Below are 19,503 nucleotides of genomic sequence, written 5' to 3'. Positions count from 1 at the left end.
TCTATCTCTGAGTTCTGAAGAATATGTATTAAAGTTATAACAACCAACAAAAATGCACTTTTATGTAGAAATCCATGATTAAATAGAGTCTTCCTGACTAGTGATTTAAATCAAATCCACCCTGCAAAAGCCTGGCAGACTGATTGATTGTCTGTTCCTAAATACAAGACTACCTCTTCTTCCAATAACTACCACAGGGTGGATTTGATTTAAATCACTAGTCACAAACACTTTTTTTTTTTTTTTTTTTTTAAAAAAAATCATTGATTTTTATCCACCCTGATCTACCACATAAACAAAGTGACGCTACAAAAGGAATGCATAGGTTCCTATTTTCACAATGTGTCATGTTACTGAATTCTGTAGAGAGATTATCTCTTGGAGTTGTTATATTGGACTACTCTGTATGACAGCCTGCAAGCGCACACTTAAATAGGATGTACATTGATAAGATAAAGACCCAGGACATTGTGTTGCTCTTGTAACTGTGATAAAACCTTTATCCAAGTGTTTATATTGCCTCAGAACAACAATTAGCAAAATTATTCTCTAGGCTATCGTACAATGCCATATTTACAGTTAAGCAAGGGTCATCTAGTCTAATCCCCTGCCAAGATGCAGGATTTGTTGCGTCTAAAACATTCAAGATAGATTCTTCTATGGGGGAAACCCAAAATATTAGATACTTCTTTCCCAGTCAGGATAAGTATGATGTTCAGGATAATTAGTGGGAAAATATACTAGTTCATAAAAAAAAACCTTAACTTTTAAAGTTTTTTTTTTAAAAAATCAAAGATCATTTAAAGATGAAAAAGTGTGTTTTTACCAGTCCAAAATATATTATTTGAACTTCTGGTTCCCAAACTGATTGGTTCAGGATATCTACAGGTCAAAGAATTCAATGTGGCTTATGCTTATACCACTTATAAAAACGGAAACTAATCTCAGGTCAAGTAAAAGGATCCAAAATTGGACTTGTAAAGGTGTTGCCATAAAAAAAAAAAATCCAACGTTTCCTTCCTTAATAGCAATTGTCTGTTTGAGTTCTCTTTTGCACTTGCTTAGATTTCATTACTAAAATAGCAATATTATTTCTGAAACTATGTTACTGCTTCTCCAGAGAGTTGCAGGAAGTTGCTAGAGCAGTGGTCCCCATATTTTTCACGTCACCCCCCTTACTCTTGTTGGGAACTGTGGCTGGGAGCAGGGCCGCGGCTCCCAGGGGATTGGGGGCCTGGACAGGGTAAGGGGGCAGAGGCTGGGCTGATGCCAGGGCCAGGAACAGAGCCACGGCTGCAGCCTGGTCGGGGCTGGCAGGAGCAGAGCTGAGGACAAAGCGGGGTTGGGTGGCGCTTCCTCCCCATCCCCACTGGCCCAGGCCCCGCCACACCCAAATGTTCCTGTGTGGCCCCATAGTGGGCTGTGCCCCACAGTTTGGGGACCACTGAGCTAGGGGCTTGCAGAAAAGCAAAGAGCATGATTGACTATCCCTTTCCAGGAACAAGGGAGGAACACCCAACAGTCTGCATTAGTGGCAAACAATGTACATATTTCATCACCTTTTAAATACTTTTAATTCCTTATTTTCTTCTAGTAACAACATAACAGGAATATTTCTATAATCTTAAATCTCTCTCACGAGTGCATGGCGATAATTTTAAGCGAAAATCAGTTAATTATTTAAGACAGCTTAAAAGTAAATGATCGGCATAGAAGTCTGAGTTCAAGGTTTTTCTTTACACTTCACATTCCTGATCAAACCAATTGGGGAACTGATCCTGTAGCTGACTCAATCAGCAGACCCCTGTTCAGGATCAGGCCCTTAGTGATTTACAAAAAGATCTCAAAAACAACAAGGAGTCTGGTGGCACCTTAAAGACCAACAGATTGATTTTTACATCTAAAAAGATCTCAGTATGACACACATAAATGGCTTGTAGGCAAAGGGAAGAATTGAGCTTCCTGCATTTATTGTACATTCTCTCTTGTATATTTGAAAAAAATTAAACTAGTTCATTGCTACTGTGTAATACCTTCAAACAGTACAGTAATCACCGCTTTCCTATGCCACTATCATTAAGAGTCCACACCCTGAAATTTTACTTGCATTAATTTACCTCAAAACTAATTATTTACTTTCAAAGGGTCTGTAATCCCATCAGCTTTGGCTAAGCCTTAATAGTGCACATCTAGCTTTATTATTACAGTCCTGCAGTAATTACATGTAGCCAACACAAATGCTACATGCTTATACATTTTATAGTATTTTGGAAATTGCTTCACAAAATGTGCAACTTTTTTTCACTTACATATAAGTTGTATTTGGTTTTCATTTACATGGAATTTTGGCAATGCTATATTGCTGATCAACACACATACATACACACACACAAACCCACTCACCCACCCTAAAACGTGTTACACATTTTACAGGAGAGATATTTTAGGGTGCTTTATAAAATTCTAAACATTCTTGGGATTATTTATTGTAACCTTCTGCCAGTAAAGCTAGGCTGCCTTAGCTCTGATTTCAACTGTACAGGGCTCAGTGGAAGCCATAAAACAAAGATGAGAGAAAATACCTTTTCTACATCTAAACAGGTCACATCTAAGGCTAGGTCTACACTACCCGCCAGAATCGGTGGGTAGAAATCGACCTCTCGGGGATCGATTTATCGCGTCCCGTCAGGATGCGACAATCGATCCCCGAATCGACGCTCTTACTCCACCAGCGGAGGTGGGAGTAAGCGCCGTCAACGGGAAGCCGCAGAGGTCGATTTTGCCACCGTCCCTACAGCGGGGTAAGTCGGCTCCGATACGCAAATTCAGCTATGCGAATAGCGTAGCTGAATTTGACCTATCTTAAATCGACCCCCCCCCCCGTAGTGTAGATGTAGCCTCAAGCAATGTGGATAAAAATGATCTTAAAAATAAACGAACTTAAATTTAAGCAATGTTAGTTTAATATACTCTTAAATTGCTCATGAGAGTGTTTTGTACTATTTAAAATTAGTTTGCTAATTATTTTTTGAATTAAGACTTTTATATTTCATTTTCTACCAAGAAGTTTCAGACTTAAATTCTCCTCTATAACGAATAAAGCCATGTCAGGGCATCACTAACATCTTTAATGTGAGAACACCACAATTCAACCACAACATTGATAGGCAAATAACCTGTACTACATTATCAACCAAACAAACACTCTTGTCCAATATACTGAAAGCCCATAAATCAAGAAAGATGATATGAATGCTTCAACCAAGCTGTACTCCATCAGGGTTTGCAATTTGAAGTGAATATGTCTGCTCCTAAATCATTTAGGTGCTTTGAAAATTCCTCAGTTAAGCTCCTAGACCTGTATTTGAAAATGATAGAAATTCACAATAACTCTGTTAATATACTAAAAGTCTAAATAACTTTTCATTGTTCACTCGAAGCAATTTTGTTTTGAACAATGATTTTAAGCCACTAAGAAAACATTTTTTAATAAAAAATAAAATTTTACCCCGATGCTATACTTATGCACGTGCTTTAAAGCACATGAATAGTGCCATTAAAGTCAAAGGAATTATTCATGTGAATAAACTGCTTAAGAGTTTGCAGGCTCAAGGCCTTTAATAATAGTTTGCCTACAGCTGTTTTATAAAATTAAAATACACCACCTTACCAATAGTGGCACTTTAGATGATAATGTGTAAGATATTAAATTATAAATGCATTTTTAAAGTTGCAATAGCACAGGTGTTCAAATTAATTTTACAAAGTGTCAACCTGATTTATATCAGTGATTTGAATTAAAGAAAGAAATCAAGCAAATTAAATTTAAGTCACTCCACCCTTAAAGTCAGATTCTCTGAGCCCTGCGGCAAGGCAAAATTTTTATCTGTATCCAATCCACAAACATGGTCCGTGAATATCCGCAGATTTGCAGGGCTCTTTCTCAGGTCTTTCTGGGGCTTGAAATGAGTGCTGGAAAAACTCCCCTTCCTAATGATACAGTGTACCTGTTTCTCACCCTGCAAGACCATGAGATATCATTCTTCAAAGTTGTGACATTTTGGGATGAAGAAAAGCAGTAGCTCCAGGCAGTAAATCCTACCTAAGAAAGTGTAGTTTTGGATAGAGGAGAAAAAATTTCTCTGGCACATTTCAGAATTCTAAAGTAAGACTCAGGGGAGCTGTATTAGGACTTGTCTACACATGGTGTTATTTCAGAATAGCTATTCTGGAATAATGATTTCTCAGTATCTTCAAGCGTGGACACACTTATTCCGGAAGAAGAGCATCCGGACATGCAGTTATTCAGGAATAACAACTATTACACTTTAAATTCGCTCCCTCCCTTAATCTAAATTCACTTTCATGTGTAGACAAGCCCTTAGTGAGCAGAGGGACAGATGAGCTGGTGACAGATGCATAGTAAAAAGTATTTATCACAGGGCTCTGCAATTTATCAATACCTCTATCACCTTCACCTGGTGTATGCATACAATATAAAAAACTGTCAATTTTAGAAAATATCTATTGATACAATTCAGTTTCTCAAACTATGTACAATACATAGCTTTCCAATGAGAAACTGAATTGGCAAATACATGTACAAATGCTGAAGACAGTATATATACTGTGCTTAGATTCTTTGCTTAACTATAATAAGGTTTTTAAATAGTTTTTACCATCTATAGTGCAATAAGTTTCTGACTGAACTGTTAAATTAATATATTTCTGTCATTAACCCTTTCTTGCCAACAACAAAAACCTATTTAATAGAAAATGTATTAATGGCAAAATACAGTGCTCTGTCATATGATGTGCATGCAAACATTCTATGCAGGAACACTTCACAGTATTTAGAAGTTAACTGCAAAACCTAAACATATTCAAAACTGTATCTTGATGTTTCTAGTGCTTTGTTAATCACTGCATGGAATGCATGCAAAAAATGAAGAAATATTTTAAAAGTAACAAAAACTGTCAAGCTATTATGTTTATATATTACAAATCTTTCTTACTTGCACACATCCAAAGAAAAACAAGATACCCAAATCCATGTCTGGAAATTCACCCAAATTGCTGGATTTGAAGCACCAAAATTAAGTTTTATGATTTGAAAAATTCAGAATTGCCAAATAACAGAACTGTTTGGGGACAGAAGGTACACAATCTCAGCATTTTGGGGTGAGTTATCCCACAGAGATAGAAAAGTCTGTCGCAGGATGTAGGACCCCCCCCCCCCCCACTGATTAAATGAAGAAAGGATAATGAGTGTTATCTCTAAGAGTATTCATTTGGATTGAGGGAAAGGAGGCCTACAGATTAATCAATTCTGGAAAACATTTTTAAGGGCGCAACAAGGATGGCATGACCCCACAATACAAAAATTATCAGAGATTTAGGATTTTATCAAGCACAGCAAGTCAACCTACTTAGTCTATTTTACTTACATATTATTGACCTATTTAGAATTGAGTTCGTGTTCCAAACTGGGCAGGGTTTAGGGCTGCTGTGGACCACCTTATCTAGATAACTAAAGAAAAGTCAAACAGATTTAAGAATCCTTATTAAATGTAACCTCGCTCTCAAAGTGAAAATGCGATAAGAGATTCTGAAATGAGAAAATAGAAATACAATGGATGGTTGGTGGTAGAAAGTAGCTTTAATGATGGGTTGAAATGTCATATTTGAATGCCTTCAGTCCCCAATTTACATAATAAGTGAGAGTGAACCACAACTACAAAAGTACTAAAATACTGGGATATAATTGAAGACTGCAGCAGGAGTCATGTAATACTAGAGACTAGAACGTAATTAAATTCTTCTCAGAGTTTGTGGATAAAAACTCTATGGAGAAGTCTAAAAAAAACATTCTTGAGGACTTGCTGGAATAACTATTTGGATCTTACCCCATTGAGGTTAAAATAACTACATGACTCAATAAGCTTAAGAGGAATGCTTACTAAGGTTTCAGCTAGGAAACTTCAGGTACAACAGATCAGGATAAAGCAAGGAACTCTGCTGCATTATATTCACTGTATCTGGAAGGATCCACGATTGACTCTCTATATCCACATTTAATTATGAACAGTAAAGCTGTTGTCAACAGTCAATAAATGAATATGACAGTATTGTGACTGGTATTTATACTCACAATGAGCAGCTTCTAAACTGTTGGCATTCAATTTTCATGCTATCATGTTCAGATCTCACATGTGGATTCTAGGGCTGTATGCTAACTGATTGGTTTTGGTCTTAGCAACAGAAAGGATCAAAATGCTCTATGAGGTCTCCACAGTGATTCTCAACCTTTGGGTTAAAGTCCACGACATGGGTCCCAAGGTTATTTTCTAGGGTTACGATACTTATTATAGACTAAGTTTTCATTTTAAAAGCGCTCCTAGAATTGCAGTGATCAATGCATTATAAATGCATAGATAGAGCCTCAGTGAGAAAATAATATTACAACTGTAAAGAGCTGCAGCAATTAGACTGACTATATAGGACTGGGGAAATCATAATTCAATAACTTTTTTAAAAGGATACTTTTCACATTTAAAAAAAATATCAAATTTACATTCTATGGCCTTTATGGAAGTTCTATGGCTTGTGAAGAAGCTCAGACTAGATGGTTACAGTGGTCCCTTCTGGTCTTCGAATCTAGAATTCAAACCATCAACATCTCTACTGGCCATATATAGCACGTAAACTTTAACAGTGCAGCATTTTGGGATTTGGGGCTGAAACAACTTAAGGCATTCTAGGACTAGCCATGAAGGGGGGGGGGAATGAACAGGTTTCAAACAACCTGAGAATCCTTGATTTAGAAGACCTGAAATACCACCTCTGTAGCCAACAAGAGGAAACAAGTATCTCAGATATTGCTCTTTTCCTCCTTACCTTCTAACGTCTTCTCCTTAGAGAAAAGATAGGAAGTGAAGAAAATCTAAGCCAGGGATCGGCAACCTTTGGCACGCGGCCCTCCAGGGTAAGCACCCTGGCAGGCCGGGATGGTTTGTTTACCTGCCGCATTCTTAGAAGCAATTCACAATTTTCCTTCCAAATGAATGAGATTTTTGGACAAGTAAAGTTGGTTACTATCCATTATTTTTCACGTTTGACAATTACGGTTATTGAAGTCTGCTCAGGACTTTCCTCCTATAATATTCTTTTTTATTTACACCTAGAATATCCTGATTTCTTTCTAGGTTCTCAATCTCCTGTCATAAAAAAAAGACAATTGGTTTTACATAGATCTATCAAGCAATTAAAAAAATCATCGTGATTAATCACGCTGTTAAACAATAATAGAATACCATTTATTTAAATATTTTGGATGTTTTCTACATTTTCAAATATATTGATTACAATATAAAGTGTACAGTGCTCATTTTATATTTATTTTTTATTACAAATATTTGCACTGTAGCAAAGAAATTGAAAAATACTATTTATTTAAAACAAGTACTATAGTGCAATCTCCTGATCACGAAAATTGAACTTACAAATGTAAAATTATGTACAAAAAAACTGCATTCAAAAATAAAACAAATGTAAAACTTTAGAGCCTAAAAGTCCACTCAGACCTATTTCTTGTTCAGCCAATCGCTCAGACAAACCAGTTTGTTTACATTTGTAGGAGATCATGCTGTCCACTTCTTGTTCACGTCACCTGAAAGTGAGAACAGGTGTTCACGTGGCACTGTTGTAGCTGGTGTCACAAGATATTTACATGACAGATGCGCTAAAGATTCATATGTCCCTTCATGCTTCCCACCACCATACCAGGGGACATGCGTCCATGCTGACGACGGGTTCTGCTTGATAACAATCCAAAGCAGTGTGGATGGACGCATGTTCATTTTCATTATCTAAGTCAGATAATGAAAAGCAGAAGGCTGATTTTCTTTTTTGGTGGTATGGGTTCTGTAGTTTCTGCCTCGAAGTGTTGCTCTTCTGAAAGACTTCTGAAAGCATACTCCACACCTCGGCCCTCTCAGATTTTGGAAGGCACTTCAGATTCTTAAACCTTGGGTCGAGTAATGTAGCTATCTTTAGAAATCTCACATTGGTACCTTTTTTGCGCTTTGTCAAACCTGCAGCGAAAGTGTTCTTAAAATGAACATGTGCTGAGTCATCATCCGAGACTACTAATAACATGAAATATATGGCAGAATTCAGGTAAAACAGAGCCGGAGACGTACTATTCTCCCACAAGGAGTCACAATTTTAACACTTCCCCCCCCCCAAATAAGCATCATCAGCATGGAAGCATGTGCTCTGGAACGGTGGCCGAAGCAGAAAGATGCACACAAATTTTAGCATATCTGGCACGTAAATACCTTGCAATGCTGGCTACAAAAGTCCCATGCAAATGCCTGTTCTCACTTCCTGGTGACACTGTAAATAAGAAGTAGGCAGCATTATCTCCCATAAATGTAAACAAACTTGTTTGTCTTAGCAACTGGCTGAACAAGTAGGACTGAGTGGACTTGTAGGCTCTGAAGTTTTGCATGGTTTTGTTTTTGAGTGAAATTATGTAACAAAAAAAATCTACATTTGTAAGTTGTACTTTCACAATAAAGAGATTGCACTACAGTACTTGTATGAAGGGAATTGAAAAATGCTATTTCTTTTATCATTTTTACAGTGCAAATATTTGTAATAAAAAATAATAACGTGAGCAATGTATACTTTGTATTCTGTGTTATAACTGAAATCAAAATATTTGAGAACGTAGAAGACATCCAAAAATATTTAATACATTTCAATTGGTATTCTATTGGTTAATAGTGTGATTAAAACTGCGAATAATTTTTTTAATTGTGATTAATTTTGAGCTAATTGCGTGAATTAACTGTGATTAAATTGACAGCCCTAGTTTTATACCAAGGTAAAAGTCATATGGCTTTTTTTTTTCTGTCTACCTAAGAAAACTGGGGGAAGAGTACGTTTCTGCTACAGGCATTTAGGAGTTCTTGTAAGTTTCCCTCTGAAGTAATTGGACAGTGTCAGCTACTCTGCTCATGGTCTGTTTTTCAATTCTCAGCCAAGTGTGCCATCTGGAAATCGTGTTAAAGGCCATTATCTGCTAGATAACAGAAAAAGAAGTATACAAGATTCACCTTCATATTTTAGTAGCTACAACTTAAGCACAATAGACTACATCACAGTATTGATAGCAAGTCAAAGAAAAATAATTTTTAACACTTTCTGAAACTGTTCAACAATTAAAACTAAACAAATATTCATCAAAAAGTGTGAAGTAAAACAAAAAAATTACAACAGGCAAGTTATTCCTGATATTTGGCAACTCTTACATATAGCTGTCTTGTTTAAGATTCTTATTCAGTTAAGACATGTTTGGACTTGTTCTTATCACCATCTCTGTTATTTCCATGTTCAATTTGTTTTAACAGCTTTTGATGAACATGATCATTTTCTCCTACCATTTGACATTTTACTTTTCTGAGGCTCCTATATGAAATCCTGTTTTCATTGTGTGGGGCTATCTATTGAGGTTCCTACATTCTAATATTATAAATAGTAATTATATTATTAACAAAATTAGTTTTAAATTTCTATTTGCAAGCACCAGCTCATTTTTTATTTAATAGAGGCCCTCCCTTTAGGTCATGCTATAATCTGATTAATGCTTAATTGTATTATTACATTGGATACATGGTGTAAAAACCATGCTATTAAACCCTGCAATGTTTTGAAAACACTGTATAAAGTAAACATACATTTTGCAAAACAAACTTTCCACTTTTAATGGTAGAGCCCTATTTGAATTAAATTTAATGCCACTTAAGAAATACCCTATATAATTATAAAGAAATATGTTTTCGGTCTGTCTTTTTTCTTTCTTTCTTAATGAGCATTAAATGAAAACTATTTTCAGGGACTATTTCTAACCTGTAAGATTTGTTTGATCTGAAGAAATGGAAAGGAATCCAATAAATATTTGCAAACTAGACAATATTAATTTGAAAAAGCTTTAGTTCATGTTTTGGGTTGGTTTTGGAAGAGGATATAAAGAAAACATCTGTAAAATGGAATGTAAGCCTCATCTATCTTCTGTGCATACCGCTGTTCATAACCACATTGGTGGTCTCTTAACAGTAATTTTTATTAGCAATAAAGAGTATTACAGAGACAAGTTGGAAAAGAAACCTTTTATTATTTAAATGAAGCCCACTACATGCAGCTATGCTAAATGTAGAAAAATATCTGATAAGTCAAGGAAGTCTATTCCTATCATAACTTATTAGGAAATTCACGTTCTAGATTTCAAATTCTAGAAAGTCAAAAAGAACAGTCTCTTTTGTGTACAAGTATTAAATAAAAATATTTGCCAAGTTAAAAGGTACACAAGGAAATAAACTAATCACACACACAACATTCTGAAGAACTTTCTGTAATCTCATTTAACAAATGTAAATTTGAAGAGTAACTAATTGACAACATTAATACACTTCAGATAAACTTTCCTCATCATTTCATTATGGAATCCATCATACAGTACTTTTAAAGCACAATATCTTTCATTCTGAAGCCTATTCCATTACAATGGAAATCCTTCCTAGAAGAACCTTGAGCACACCATGAAAATATCTACCTACCTAAACACTGTACTTTTGCCCATTAAATTTTTGTCTCTGCTGAGGTAAGCAAACTTTGACTGAAGAACATTTCCTGTAAATGAAGTAAATTAATAAAGTTATTAGTAAAGATACATTGAGAACCTGAGCAAGTAAGACAGTTCATTGTTTTGCAAGTTTAAAAAAAATAATAATTAAAAAAAAAAATCACACTTTTAGTTCACATTTTTACATGCCTGTTCAGTTTCTTGGGTGGGGAAAAAAGGGTGCATAAGAACTAAATGCAATGAAAGCAAGAATTTAATATACTGTAGTTAATGCTAAGAATTTCTTAAATGTACAAATTTTAACATTTTATATAGAGTAAGAGACAAAGCCTGTCAAAACTTATCAAAACATATATCTTTTACACAATACTAGTAAATATTTTTGAACCTAAAGAAAAACTAAGTAAGCCTTTTTCTGAAAAAAATACATACTGGAAATAAAGTCTAGTACTAAACCATAAGAAAATATATTTGATATTTATAATGCAATGTATTATGTTTTGCTTCTACGGTCTTATTCTGGGAGGTTTCTACTCTCTCCTACCCCCGCTTTCTATTACTGCACCTTACAGGCCAGCCTCCCCCCGCCCGTCTACTACTGCACCTTAGAGGAAATTTGGCAACCTCGGCTGATGAAATAAAGGGATTCCAAACAGCCCTGAGAGGAGAATGCAAGTAAATGCTATGCTTATGTATAAATAATAATAGTTTAGAGATAATACACAGGAAAAAAAAAGAGTCCGTGAAGACAGCAGAAGTCAAACTATGCTTCCAGATCCAAGGGGACAGTGGAAAGAGGAGCAGGCAGTCAGCTTTGTTTGACTGAATGAGCTCAAGGGAGGAAAACCAAAGCCAATAGAGAGAAAGAATTTTTTTAAATTACAGTACGAATGAGGAGGAAAAGGGACCCTCTTGGACTGTAATCTCTTCGGATTTTGGAAACTGTCAGTACTTGAATTGGACACATCCATGGAAAACCCAGGTGGTACAGGATGTGGTACTGACATAGTAGGATGCACCCTTATCTGTGACTCAGTATGGTATTCTAGGGTATTGAGCTGGTGAAGGACTATCTTCTGGATGAGATGTAAAAGTCACAGGTTTTGCATGGAAGAGTATATGGCACCTTTCATACAGTTACGGTGTTACCAAGCTGGGAGGTAGCCATAGCAGCAAAAGTTTAACTGTGCTGTATAACAAAATTCTTAAAGTTACTCTTCACTTTCCCATCTACAAATACCTATGTAAGGTTGTTCTCAGAAGGGATACATAATTTCCACCACAGAGATGTTAAAGTAAACCTTATACATTTATTTGGGATCCTTTTGGATTGAAAGGTGCAATAAAAACATATTACTATTATACCATGAAGTGTTGATAAGAATGCAAAATACACACACTAGGTGTTTGTCTCATGAAGATAGTTAAAGCAAGTAGTGAGAGGGGTTGGTTTGGCCTTTGCCCAGTGGGACCCAGGATAGCTGGAGCGTTGTTGGACCCATGCCCAATGGCAATATCATTTAGCAACTGAGTTAGAAACCATGTTAAAAAATGTACTATCTGTGTAAAGTATTGCTGCAAAGCTGCCATTTAAAAAAATATGTTTTGAACTTTGAATTTTCACATAATTACCTGCACACCTATGATCACAAAAATCTAAAACCACATATGTAAATGTTTTAATCTTGAACAAGAAGTGTATACAGTTTCAGATACTTGGGGTCATATTTCCATAAAGATAGAAAAAAATTAAACACATCTAGAGATTCCACTGGAGCGGTGACCCAGATTTTGAGAACCCACCACCCCAAACCCTACTGGAACTAAAACTATAAATTGTAGGATTACTTGAGGAAATTCAGAACAAAACAGTCCACTGTTTGTAACTCAGATGCACATTACAGATTTGCTCTTTAATGTTGCTAATGTTGAGGCTGTATCAAAGATGTAATTATAAATTGCATTGTTAAATTCCAATTTATCTCTGGGTTTAAATGGCTGTTGCCTCTGTTTTGTTTTTTTTTTGTTTTTTTTTTTTGTGGGAGTGTTCACTGCACTTTTTAAAAGATGTAGGTAATTAACCAAAACAGCAAAATACATCTTTTTTCTTTAAAAATCTAAGTTTTTCAATGATGGGCAATAACTATCATATTCACTAAAACACAGTGTGCCTCTTCCAAAATAATCTATATTCCTGTGAATAGATGTTAACCTTTGAGAATGTTCAATTTGGTTGTTCAGGAATTATCTTCTTTGCTGTTAAAAGTCCACAGGATTCCTTTACCATTCCCACTTACTTTTACAGATTCAGACCACAATGCTACAGATTATAGCCATCATCGTCTGGTAGAGAGTTAGAAGAAACTTTCCTTTACAGCCTGTTGATGCTGCTATTTAAAACACTTAGAAGAGGTTACTATATAGAGACAAACAAGATGTAGTCCCTCTTCTTAAGGGCCGAGTGTGCACTCTCTCTGCATTACTCCTGTCCTGACCAGTCCAAAGAACAAAAGAAACAGTGTATTTTTTAGCAAAAAGAACTAAAAAGTATATTCATTCAGCTAATGTAGTACTCTAATTCCATTTCACATCACTTGATTACCATTTTCTCTTGCACGTAAAAAGACAATTCCTTGAGTCAGTTGAGTTGCTTACAGGAGCAATGTTCTGCATTGCCATGCAAATGACCCAGATTCAGTTTCTCTAATCCAGGGGTGGCCAAATTTACTGACTCTCCGAGCCACATAAGACAAACTTCAGAAGTTTGAGAGCCGGGGCACACCTGCCAGGGCTTGGGGTTTCAGGCCCACAGGAGGCACCTGCCAGGGTTGGGATTTCAGCCCCGCTCCTGCTGAAGCCCCAAACCCTGGCAGGTACGCCCCATAGGGCTGAAGCCTCGAGACCCCCCTCCTACCGCTACCCCCACCATCCTGCTGCAAGGCAGAGGTCGTGAGCTTCCCCACCTCCTCTCCCTCCCTCCCTCCCCCCGCAGTCTGATTGGTGGAGAATGGGGGCAGAGACGTGAGGGGGGCCTGCGAGCCACACTTTAATGGTAAAAGAGCCACAGTTTGGCCATCCCTGCTCTAATCTCTCACTTCCTAAAAGTATAAATTGACTGCACTGAAGAGGCATCACTTTCAGTTCTGGTGGTGGAAAAATGCCTTGTGACACTATATTATGACCCTCTTTCATCGATTAAAAAACAGCACTGATGACCTTCTAAGGCACTCCGATCTAGTCATGCTTGGATGGAGCAGGAATGAGACCCCAATGTAGTAGCAAGACCAAGCTCTGACAGGTATAAAGACGAAGTCCCTTCTCACCCCACCCCCCACAATTAAAAAAAAGGTAAAAACTCTAGTCAAGCACATCCCAGTTCCTCTAATCAAAAAACAAAACAAATACACTATTCTGTTGAAACATTTCAATACAAGAGAGCTTCTATTTTGCCAATGGAACCAAATTTTACTTTAATTTTAAAACATGGTTTCATTAAGGTATCAGCAAATTAAATTATATGAATTAATGAAAAGAATAGTATATATCAATACTAATCCATTTTACAAGAAAAAATTAAAACATTCTATGCTGAAACAGTACTTCAGTCTGTAAAAATAATCTGAACTTTTTTCCAATAGTTTTATTACAAATTTATTTCCTTCAGCTTAATTTCAGGAGTATTTTGAGGTCAAATTTGGTCCATGTAAATTTTGTAAAGCTAATTTTACTAAGTATTTCAATTTTATTTATGTAGTTTCAACAATAATTTGGTGTCCGCAATCAAACAATGCAACACTGTTAGAACGTAAGAAAATGAAAAAGTTTGGCTATGGAGTATAAACAAAAGTGAAATTTGCTAATCTATTTGCATTGTTTAATATGTGAGAAATGTAAATGGAGAGAACAGCAAAAGGTAATTTAAAACTGAAATTTTAAAAATATATTTACACTTTTTAAAAAGGTGATTTTAACCTGGCCATTCCTCTTTGAAAAGTTTTTTTTAAAGCATTTTTCAATTTTCCAAAAATATTTGTTGTTACAGAAATATATGAAGATTTTACTTACATGTTAGCAATTGCATCTTTCTTTTTTTGTAATACTTTCTCTGACAGAATCACTTCAGAAATATTATAGTTGCCCAAAAGAGATCCTTGAATTACACTAAATTGCAATGCTGAGGAGATATGATTGGCCTAGCGGCTGTTCCTATCCTTATCCTAGTTTAACATGAGCTAAGAGAAGAGAATATTGTTGAATAGCATAGTGGAAATTTGGAGACAGACTATTTTTACACTAGCACTTGTGTTAGCAACTCTTTTGTTGGTCAGGAGCGTGGGGGAAAAAAAACAAAACAAAACCACACACCTCTGACTGACAAAAGTTTCGCCGACAAAAAGCTCTGGTGTGGACAGTGCTATGTTGGCAAGAGAAGTCTCCGACAGACATAGCTAGAGTTGGGGGTGGTTTAATTATACCAGTAGGAGAGCTCTCTCCTACCAGCATAGGGCAGTTATACAGGAGACCTTACAGCATTGCAGCTGCAGTGGTACAGCTGTGCAGCTATAAGGTCTGTAGTGCAGACATAGCCTAAGAAAATAAGTTATCCTGGTCCTCAGAAAAGCAACTTGAACAGCAGTAAGTGGTTGCAATAGCTTCTATTAGATTCAAATATAGACTAAGCCAAAATACAAAAGATGAATCAGATGCTGAATCATATTCCATATAGGATATATGATAAAGACAACTGGACAGTATTTTAGCATCTATAGAATAAAGTCATTGTCAATATAAAGGGTGGGGAGGGTTAAAACTACATTATGTCACCATCTTACATTAAAAACATTTCTGAAAGATTTTTCAATATTTGTGCCAACTTTCCTTTTTGCTCTTCATTGAGATTTGATAACGAAAGGGTCAGTTTCACTTTTACTTATCATGCATCAATGCAATGTTGACATCTGCATTTTTAATACAGAATAAGAACTTTTAAATATCCCTGCCAAAAGTATTTCTTTCAAAGGCCTTTTTTCTGCATCCTCATCCATCAATCCAGATTGATGGATTGTTTCTTCCCTGCTGAGAGCAAGCAGCAGTGAATCACAGAACTTTCATTTCTGCCATCTTCCTTCCCATTCAGTCATGCTCATGTACTGCTCAGCCCTAACAGAGACTTCCGCAGTTTCCAACATAAAAATCTGTCGATGATTAATAGATAGCCTCAACAAATAACTATTGTTATAGCACATAGTTCAAGGATGAACTGTTTACACACAAAAATGCAGATCAGAATAGGCAGCTGGGAATATAAGAAAGTAAAGAAGCATCTGTGCAAGTAATAAGTTCTTTAACTCTCCATTCACCAAAACATATGATTGCTAGCAAGCTCTGAGAGAAAGGAACATATGTCATGGTGAGGAACATCAATCTACACTGTTTGTGCAAGAAAGTAGGATGACCATAACGCTATTCTACATACTACACCACTTGAAATCTTTCCACCCAGCATAGTAATATTTACGGAACAGGCTCAGCAATGAAGGGGGAAAGGGTACCTCTTTGATTCTAAGACTCAGAGATATATAATAAAGTCTATCTGTTGCTGAGCATTCTTTAGAGACCCTTGACCTCATAGAATAGAACGAAGACGTTCAGAGGATTTAAATTTTGGCCTAGAAAAAAAGAAATTTAGGGCCTAGATTTAGAGAGAATACCAGAGTTTCTACTTGTCACAGGGAAGTGTAATAATACAATAAATCAGTTTTAATCACCCTCATCCTAGGTCAATCTCAATTTATGAAAAAGGCAGATATCTCCAGTGACGGTACTCACATTTATTCAATGCCCTCAGACACATTCTGTTTTCCCTGCATTATACAATAGTCTACAAGGGCTCTAAGTGGTTATCAGTGGTCAGGATGCAACATTTAGTCCTTAAAGCAGGACACAGCAGATCAGATTTTGGAACAACTAAAATGATTTAGAAAACTGCTTGTATTTCTGGAATCTAGGAAGGAGCCAAAATAACTAGCCTTGAAGTAGCATATTTATGGCTAGCTTGTTATTAGGTGTTGCTGCAACTTCTGCTAGAATCATGAAGAACCTTCAGAAAAGGAGACAGTAGCCCAAACTGGAACATCTGGTACTATAGATATAGGTTTACTAGCATTCATTCTAGATGGCAGGGGCACACTGGGATATCAAAATTGGCATCCTGCGGGTCCACATTATAAACAAAAGGAAAATCAAGAAAGGAAAGCAACCTGAACTCACTTGCTATTAGATGTCTCTCTTTTTAGTCATTTTAAGATTTAAAATTAACTTTTTTATATTTCATCTAAATTTCAGGAGTGTGAATGCAATAAGAAACTTGTTCTCCATTCAGAAATATTCAACATCTACAGAGAAAAAAGCAGGGAACTATTGTAAACTTTATTTACAAGTTAATAAAAAATGGATAATTTGATTTTTAATCAGTTTGAACACCTCCCTAAAGTCAGCATCAACAATTCTCTGATTTTCTTCTTTTCTGTTTGACAAAAATGTTTTGGTATTTATTTTGAATACAGCTGACGTGTACAGAGAGCCTTACGACAAAAATCTCTGTATGCATGCATGTATGCATCATCAGTGGATGACTGCATAGTCCAAGGAAAGGGAAATTTGTCTTACCTGAATTTATTTTTTCCTTAAGCGACCAAGTTCACCAAATGTCCTCACTACTGATTTTTGTCCTGCTCAGCTGAAATGGTCATAAGATCTTACAACCATGGGCTGAGCCTCAAGTAGGACACACCATTTCAACTCATTGCCAGAAGACTAATTTCATAGTTAAACTTGCATACGGAGGCTTCGCCCTAAAATATAACAGAACGCTATTTTTTAAAAACTTAACTATAATCAGAAAATTTCCTTCTTTCCTTATCAGTTAAAGCAAAGTCAGACTGGTTGCGGCGATCTTTGAGAAGACATTACTAGATGAAGTTCTAATCTCTCTTTCAAAAGCATATCCTCACAACAGGAAAATCATTAAGTAAAAAAACTGGATGAAATGGGAACCATATTAATCTAAAATACAAACAAAACAAACAAACAAACAAAATCTTTCTAGCACAGCATGCAGAACACTCCCTCCAAAATACATACAATTAGATTGCTTACCTTGAAGTAAGTGCTTATGTCTCAGTAAATCATTTGCATAAAACTAAAAGCTGCAAGGTAATTTTTAAAGCTAGGATTTTATAAGGTCAACTATAAAGGCTGAGGAGGTAGAATTTAACAGCAGTAATGAGGTAGCGTCATGCTTCTGAGAGTAGTTTGCAGATAACTGTCCAAATGTCGGCAGTCACATGACAGTCTTACAATGTTTTGAATTAGATATTTGTTGGATAAAGAGGAAGTGTGCCCAATACCCTAGATTTTGACAAATTGTTTCCAAGCTTCGCACCTCAGAGAAATTCCCATTTCATATTTTTCCTCCCCTGGATAAATGGGTAACAGACAGCATTTAACTACTGTTAATAAACATCAGCCTGGGCATCTACTTGCTCTGGAGACAAAAATCTTGATTGGGAAGGGAACCAAACTGAGCATGGCTTTAACAGCACTTTCAGTTTTCAAGTTCAGAGAGAACTGAATCAGGGAAATAAAAATAAGTTCTGAGAGAACACTGAAATAAATCCTTTCTTGATTAGCTCTGAAATTATCTAACGGTTTAAGAAATATGAGAAGTCTCCACATCCTCCTTCAATCTCAGAATGAAGAGAGAATTTAGTATCTACCCTCACAATCAGACAAAGAAAATAGTCACACACTCCAGGAACAGCAACCTTGAATTGTGGTCTTAATGCTGGATGAGGTTGCAAAACATTTTTATACCATACAGGCCCCATTACGATCACACTTTATTCATGGGCTAAAGGATTTTCACATGGTATCCCTTCTCAGGGCTTTTCTACACTGGCAATTTACAGCGCTGGAACTTTCTTGCTCAGGGGTGTGAAAAGACACCCCCTGAGCGCAGCAAGTTTCAGCGCTGTAAAATGCCAGTGTACCGGCTCCCAGCTATGCTCCCAGCGCTGGTAGCTATACCCTTCGTGGAGGTGGGTTTTTTAGAGCGCTGGGCAAGCGTTGCCGTTTAATGTTGCCAGTGAAGACATGCCCATAATTTCTCTGCTTTTTCCTCTGTTTTCACTGATGTGTTAAATCACCTGTTAACTGAGTCATGGGTACATACCAAAATGATAGTTTGTTTCCCCCCACATGAAGGCAAAACACTTTGTCCAAACTGATGTTAAAAGGTTTCTCTTAAGTGTTTTATGTATTCTTCTTTGTCCATAAGGAATGATGTGTGTATGTACTGCCTTGACCTGATCCACTCTGTAAATCTGCATACTGTTGACTATGTTGTATGTTGGACCAGTTGGATCGTGTTGTTGCTTTACCATCTCTCCTTCATAGATGCACATTTTATTTCCACCAAGCTCTTTTTCTCCCAAGATCTAATAATCTATGGTGGAATAAGAACTTTTCCTTTATAAAATTCAGATGTAACAAGCCTTTCAACTGACTAATAAAAAAAATGTGGAAAAGCTGTAGACTAAATTACAGTAACTCCTCACTTAAAGTCGTCCCGCTTATCACTGTTTCATTGTTACGCTGCTGATCAATTAGGGAACACACTCCTTTAAAGTTGTGCAATGCTCCACTCTTACATTGTTTGGCTGCCTACTTTCTCCAGAGCTGGCAGCCTCCCTAGGAACCCCCCACCCCCAGTGCCTCCCACCCACCGGCAGACCCCGCGGATCAGCGCCTTCTTCCTCCTCCCCCCACCTCCTGCCCACGGCAATCAGCTGGCG

At 36.6% G+C, this 19,503-nt stretch overlaps 1 protein-coding gene across 3 annotated transcripts in view; it reads right to left on the bottom strand.

Moving 5' to 3' along the window:
* CNOT2 (CCR4-NOT transcription complex subunit 2) overlaps nucleotides 1-19,503 on the bottom strand; it is a 129,348-nt gene that overhangs the window by 82,239 nt on the left and 27,606 nt on the right. The window contains exon 2 of one of the 3 annotated variants that reach the window (XM_034771369.1): nucleotides 10,623-10,695. The exons of the other annotated variants lie outside the window; for them this stretch is intronic. The gene's annotated coding sequence lies outside the window, so the exon portion shown is untranslated. The remainder of the gene's footprint in view (nucleotides 1-10,622; nucleotides 10,696-19,503) is intronic. 3 annotated transcript variants of the gene reach the window in all.

Source organism: Trachemys scripta, chromosome 1 (genome assembly GCF_013100865.1).
Source record: "Trachemys scripta elegans isolate TJP31775 chromosome 1, CAS_Tse_1.0, whole genome shotgun sequence".
In the NCBI taxonomy this organism is placed as follows: Eukaryota; Metazoa; Chordata; order Testudines; family Emydidae; genus Trachemys; species Trachemys scripta.
This window is presented reverse-complemented; position numbering and strand designations above follow the sequence as displayed.